We start from the raw sequence: 7,268 nt of genomic DNA, 5'->3' as shown, positions 1-7,268 counted from the left end.
CATTATTTGTCTCAGAGGTACAGATCTGAGATTCAACAGTCCTGCACAATTCACAGCGCTTAACAGAGCACATACCCTCCCCAGTGTCTATCACCCAGTCACCCCATCCCTCCCACCCCACCCCCCACTCCAACAACACTCAGTTTGTTTCCTGCGATTAAGAATTCCTCATATCAATGAGATCATATGATACATGTCTGCTTCCACTTGTTTTTGCATTGAATTTTCCCCCTTTAGTTTGCAACATAAAGACAGGTCCCATAGGAAGGAAAACTTGTCATCTACAGATAACTACATCTATTCCCTGTGGGAAGAAATTCTTTTTATTGGACTTTGTGGGCCCATTCTTTATTTACTTACATTGTTTGGGTGGCAGTTATGGGAGGCATGGCTCCCCCTTCCCTATTGGAGGCAACATTTTTTTGGTGCAGTCCTCAAGGACTCTCTCCCAGTCTCCTTTTCCAGCCCAGACACGTCTACTCTAACCAGCCTATTGTTTGTCCTCAACTGTCACGGTATATCACATTCAAATCCAATGCTGTGTTCTTCGATTTGCTGTTAAACTCTGTAAAAACAAAATGAAAAACAAACTCTCTAACCTAGGAAATACACCCAAAGTAACCAAACAAAGAGCAATATGAGGCTGGTGCAATGCCAAGGATTTCATTTGGTTTGTTTCCATAATGAGGACAGTGGCCCCCTGGGTTAGTTGCTATTATCTCACACTCCTGTTTTATAGTTGAAGGCACACATCATAGCTGGAGTTGCTGAGTGCCATACACACATGAAGAACAGAGGTCTGATTTATACTCAGGCTGTCCGATACAGACCTACACTCCTAACCACAAGGACATATTGCGTCCTCCATTTTTAATAACTAGTTTCAAAACTGAGGCCTCCGTAGACACCATTCCTGCTCCACCATTGCATTTTGCCCACTTCCTTAGCATTGGAGACTGTATTTATTTTATACATTCACATACACCTCTCTCTGTCTCTATCTATTTAGAGTTATGTGACTTCTTTGTGGTGCCTGGAGCTGTATGAGGTGCTTTTTATGTTTGAACTTATTTAATTATTACAATTATCCTGTGAGAATGACATTTTTATCCTTGTTTTACAGAAGTTAAGTGATGCAATGAAGGGCCATGGAGTTTACAAAAGGTTGAGTTAGGATTCAGACGCCTAACCCCAATCTCTACCTCCTAAATGCTTTTACTCTTTATTATGTGAAGTGCTCCCTTATTTCCCTCAGGTTTTACCTCCAGTAGCTAACTATACATTCTTTTAGTCTAGGGATAATACCTCTTGGGTCTTTTGCAGTTCCTGTGGCACCTAACAGACCAATAGCAACACAGTAAGAACTTAATAAATATTTCTAATCTTTGAATTCCTGTCCTGGTCTTTAAGTCTCCAACTGAGACAAATTTACTACAAAATGTGTGGACTCCTGAAAAATAGCCCATGACAGAAGATTTCCAATTGAGGAACACTGATAAGAACTCTGTCAGTCCGAGAATGTCAGGGTCAAAAGATGATTCATATGCAATGTAAATATTATTGACCTTTCTATACTTTCAAGTCTCCACAAACAAACTTCAAATCATAAACAGTCCTAAAAGGACTATGTTCCCTTTTATCCCCCCACAAATAGCCTTTGGCTAAAAAAAATTACCTAAGGAAAATTAACTAAGGAAAATGTTTATGACTTATCCCTTTTCTCCCCTCCAGGATATTATTTTAAAATTCTACTTTGCATTGCCATAAACCTGATCCTTTCCTCCTCATTAGCCTTCTATCTCACTCCTCCATGGGAGAATATGGGTTCTTCTATTTACCCCATGTGTCTCTTTTCTCTTTCTTCTTCCATGTCTTTGTCCGTATTCCTCATCTAGGTTTTACTTCTTTTTTTCCTGTCTCTTGGCATTCTTCCCTACATGGAAATCCAAAGTAAAGCCATTGTGATATTGGGGCATTCAGGAAATGACGAGGGATGCTCTTGTCTGAGTCTTCACTGCTGCTCCTAGGGAATGCCTAATGTATTTATTTCAAAGTCTAAGGGCATCGTTGTTTCTTATCAGGGAAGGTTTTCTTTTCTGTTTATATTATAGAGGAGACTTTTTTCTACTAAAAGGGGTATAACTCTCCCCTGCTGTCACTGCAGCTAATACAAAATAGACATTTGCTGAAATGCAGCCATGAATAAGGATACAGATTCCAACCAGAGTATTTAAGCAGACAGCGGCCGGTCAGGCTTTTCTGTGGCAAAATGGATGGAGGGGAAACAGTCTGTAGGAATTCAGTTTTTTTAAATCACTTAGCTGTGCTTTGGAAGTTCAAAGTGAACCCAGACTTTGTGTGAAGACTGTGACCCAAGAAGCAGAAAGTCTAAGAGAGATGTTCTGGGAAAATAATCAAAGGAGTGTACAGAGGAAAAACACAGACAGGAACATCATTCCCCATCTTAGCTACTGATCAGAAATAATACCAGCTGGAAAAGAAGAGGAAATGGGGCATAGGAATCACATCCTCCGTAAAGTTTGGGTGGCTTCTTGTTTATTAGTATATAGAGTAAAATCTGCATTGTTTACATCACAAAATGTAGGTTCATTCATTCTCAGCAATATTTTATGTACCTTCCTAGATTCCAGAATTAAAGGGCCCATCGAGTATCATTCATTTTTTTATATATAAAGGTCAAATCCAAGACTATCAATTGAGACTCATTATCAAATTCTATCATAATAGGCTTATTCTCCTAGGTATGTAGGCACATTACAGAACAGCATGGCTCGTTCCCTTCTCTAAATACACATAGCACTTTAAACCCCCACCAAATAATTATATATCCCTTTGTGTTGTGGCTTGCAATCTATGAATTAATTCTATCCCCTCAGGTGGTCTGAGAGTCTTTGAAAACAGGAATTGTGTGTTACAAACAGGAATTGTGTGTTACATTTTCTTGTACAGTAGAATAGCACAGTAACTAATACAAACCTTCATAACACAACTAAATCCTTACCCTACACCAAACTCCTTCAAGGGTAGCATAGAAAAGTTTTAAAAAAAAGTCCGAGGTATGAATTCTTTTTTTTTTTTTTGCTTTTTCTTCCTTTCCATCTCAGATACCCCTCCAATATTGGAAAAGAAGGTAGCTTCTTCCTTTCTAGAGTCAGTCTTTAGCACTGGCTAAATTCATGCTCAATCACCAATAACTCTCAGTAACTAACAATCTGTGGATTAATAAAGCACTAAAAGCTTTTTTTTAAAGCTTAGGGGAATAAGGGGAAGAGGGGTCCTATATTTGAATATGATTCTCCTTCTGTAGAAGAGAGTTTAAAACTGAAAATTTTCCATTTCTGGCATTGCAAGAGCAAGAACGTAATTTTCTAAATATATGGTTAAATAGATTTTGATTGTGTGGTTGAAGAAAAGAAAGGGAATATCTGTATCTATGTCTACATCTATATCAGCTTAAAGACTCTGAATATTCATTTATACTTCTCGAGTTTCAGAGACACAAAAATCTAGTCCCTTAGTTCTATCTCATTTTCCAAATGAAGAGATAGTTTTAATTGCCCTACCACTGGTCTCAAAGATAGAAGTCAAGAACTTCAGTTCTCATCCTAGACCTGCTACTTATCCTACACCAGCCTGGGCAAACCATAAAACTTCTGGATTAAATTTCTTTATCTGGAGAAGGATTTCTGAAGTCCTTTCCAATGACATGCTTCTATAATGATTCTCACTTTTGTATTCCACTACTTTTATGATGGACCCACAACTTCTGTTTTATTGTAGCTTGCTCTGTCTTTAGACTGGCTCTGTCCAAAGCACATACACCTATGTGTGTGCAAGCACACACACACACACACATAATAGATTGGGGCACAGCTGTATGGCTTATTAAATTGGTCCTGGTGTTAACAGTAAGTACAGATCCTCCAAATGCTCAAGCAGCTGTGAAAATCTGTAACGACTATAGTCTATTTGCCACATCTGGGTGGGATGTACCTTTGGTACCACCATTATGACACAAATCGACTTTGGCCACACTTTCCCAGCTAATCAGGGTTTCTGACTTCAGTTGACAAGTGTTTTTAGGTTGTTTTCAAAAAAGCAAGCGTGTACCCATAAAACTGGTATACAGACTTTCCTTTTAGGGATTTCTGAAGGCACTAAACCACATTTTGCAAAGTTCTGTGAGAATCATAATAAATGGGCAAAATATAAGTGACAAATATTTCTGCCAAATTATATGACAGTGGAGCCAGGCTTTTGTACATCTTTTTATGATCTTGAAATGAATATTATCTAGTTTACAGCATTTCCTTGAGCTCATGTGAATGCCTTTTTCCCAAACTAGCATTTTTAATAGATTTTCCTCTCTTTGACACATTTTCCCAGGTTGCAGTTAATATTTCAAGATTTGAGTACAGAGCTTCTGTACAGCATACTTCTTTCACAATTGCTAGTTTTCTCAAAGTTTGAAAGTAAATTACCTATTACAATTACAATAGATAGAAGCCTGGAGCAGCCAGTTTGAAATAATGAAGTGTCTTTGTGAGCACAGTCACTTTTTAAACATCTCTGGGTTATAGAACAAGTAAACCAAATGTAGTAGACTTTTTATCAGACCTGATAGCAGACATTCAGGAAAACAGAGACAATGTCCTTGGGACTGGCATTTATCTGGCTTGCATGTCCTTAAAGCCATTGCCGTTATACTACTTCAGTCCGTCACTTCGGGAGTTTCCGGGCCTGTTTTTAATACATATAGAATGTAAACACAATTTTTTAGAACCATACAGAGTATTAGCCCCAGAACAGACAGAGAAGGCCTGGGAATGAGAACTTACTTGACAATCACCTGAATCTGTTTAAGGGAACACACTTGCAGTCAGTTCCCAAGCAAAGGCGAAACAACGTGTAGATCAGCATCTCGGAATGACCGTTTCTCCCCTCAATAACTCTTAGAAATATTGAATCTTAAAAAATGGTTTGTAATTGAGCAGATGTCACTTGCAACTTTCTAGAAAACTTACTTACCTGACATTTTTCATCGATTTCTCTTATATTAGAAAATGAAACGTCAGACACTATTAATTGCATTTTTACAATAAGTAGTTACAGCAGGAGTAATGGCTAAATGAAGGTACTTTCTGTCTAATGCACAATGGATGTATTCATTTAAATGTATTCAGTTTAGATGAATGCAAAATGTCTATATTCATTACAGTTATACATATCTGTGGGCTGAATGGGTGGGGTGGTAATTACTACCTTTATAAATGGGACGGTATTGTCAGTTTGGAGGTAGAAAATCCCTTTTCTTACCATATTTTACACAATAGATACAATCCTAGAATCTTCCCTTCAAATGTAGAAATTTTGCCCTTGAATTTCTAGTGGATCTAATGATTGTAGGTCATGCTTTTCTGGAAGAGTGGCAAGGGCTGCTCTTTGTCTCACGGAAAATGACAGAGGGGGACTGAGAGTCTCAAGATCTCCCCATACAAAGAAGCTCACATTTGTCGTTTGGCGTGCCTCAGGCTCAGCTGTATGCATAACATAGCATAGATTTGATTATTCTTACACCATCCGTTGTTTTTAAGTTCAGTGAAGGTAGGGCTATTAAATTGTGATTTAGTTGCATACTTTTTTCCCTTCAATAAGAGCCTATTTTTTCAAGAGCAGTTTTAGGTGTACAGAAAAATTGGGCAGGAAGCACAGAGAATTCCCATATACTAATCTCCCTTATTATTGGCATTTTGCAGTTGTGTGGTCGGTTGGTGTGCTCCAACTGATGAACTGATAATGATACATTGTTATTAGCCAAAGTCTGTAGCTTATATTAGGGTTCACTCTTGAGTTGTACAGTTATATGGGTTTTGACACCACCATCCATATTTCAGACGTTCCAATTCTCTCCCCTTTAGCACTATAACCAGACAAAAAGTGAGAAAGAAATCAAATGTATTTATTCTTTCACTCACTATATTTATTCATTTGTGTTTTCACTAATGGGTGTTAGCAGGCCAAGGACTGCTATTTAATGGATTCAACCACTTCCCTGACCCTGCGTTAATTTACATATCTTTTCATGCATCCTCTTTTTCTCTCAATATACTGTTTGGTTTTACTGATGAGGGCTGGAATGTTCTCCATTAGAGATTGGTGGTCCTTGCACCTTGATGAGCTAATATCATGTTGTGTCCAGGAAGGCTCATCAGTTGATGTGTATTTTACTGTTTCATTGGTTGTTAAAAACCTCTGCAAACCAATACATGACCTTTAAAACATGTGCATTGTAGCATCTGTATTCGATCAATAAGCAATCTGAAAATTATACCTGCACCTTTTGCCTCCATTGCAGACAAGCACAGGTAAGCAATGGAGTAATAGCTGCTGTTATGATTATCTTAGGGTACATCAGGAACTGCCTTATTCTCTTTCTAAATTGGTTTTCTGGGGGAAGAACTGTATATTAATTTATGCTGAGGAAGATGTCGTTGGCAGAATGCTGATGAACAGTGGTTCTAGTGGAAATGCATGTGTTTTTCAAAAATAGTCTCTGTTCAAACGCAGCCAATTAGGAAGCTTTTCTAAAATAAGCAGTTATACAAGCAAACTTTAAGTATTTAATTGTTACTTCATGAGCAGGAATGTAGTCATCACTCTGCCATCTTGCCCGTAAGTCAGAAATCTGTCATTTCTGTCCAAATTAGAAATGATGCCAAATCGTCTCCAAACCATGCTACCCAGACGCAAGTTCATATATTTAATGTGGTTCTATTTATCTTCTAACCTGGGCACCTTAAGTGAATTATTAATAAGAGGGGAAAAGCTCTCTTTCAAGTCTAGGAAGTGGCTGACATCATATTTCCCTGGGCATTGACAGAAAGGTATAATTTTGGTCGTGTTCTACTTCAAGCCTGGGAAACCAACACTTGATTCTTAATGAATTGTAATGAGAAGAGTGGATTATGGCAAAATGGGAAGAGTATTGAAAGTCAAGAATCTGTAATTCTGCTTGTGAATCTGTGTGCCGAGCTCCCCTTCCTTCCTTTAGGGTAGTTCTTCAATAAGCTCCTTAGACCTCAGAATCTACATTTTTTTAAAAAAAGATATTGTTCTAAAAGTCTAAAAGTTCCATGTGTTTAGGATCATACTCATCTGCTTATTCTCCCATTATCTCAACAGTTTAATTCATGATAGACGTACATTGCCCACGCTATCTATTATGTAGTGGGAATAGTATTCTCTGC

General features: G+C 38.0%; 1 pseudogene; it reads right to left on the bottom strand.

The window, feature by feature from the left end:
- The window catches only part of LOC102725992 (60 kDa heat shock protein, mitochondrial pseudogene), a 48,569-nt pseudogene extending 43,457 nt beyond the window's left edge, over positions 1-5,112 (bottom strand).
- Between the last annotated feature and the right edge of the window lie 2,156 nt (positions 5,113-7,268).

The sequence above is a fragment of the Leptonychotes weddellii genome, chromosome 12 (genome assembly GCF_054177405.1).
Source record: "Leptonychotes weddellii isolate Sample4059 chromosome 12, ASM5417740v2, whole genome shotgun sequence".
Lineage (NCBI taxonomy): Eukaryota > Metazoa > Chordata > Mammalia > Carnivora > Phocidae > Leptonychotes > Leptonychotes weddellii.
This window is presented reverse-complemented; position numbering and strand designations above follow the sequence as displayed.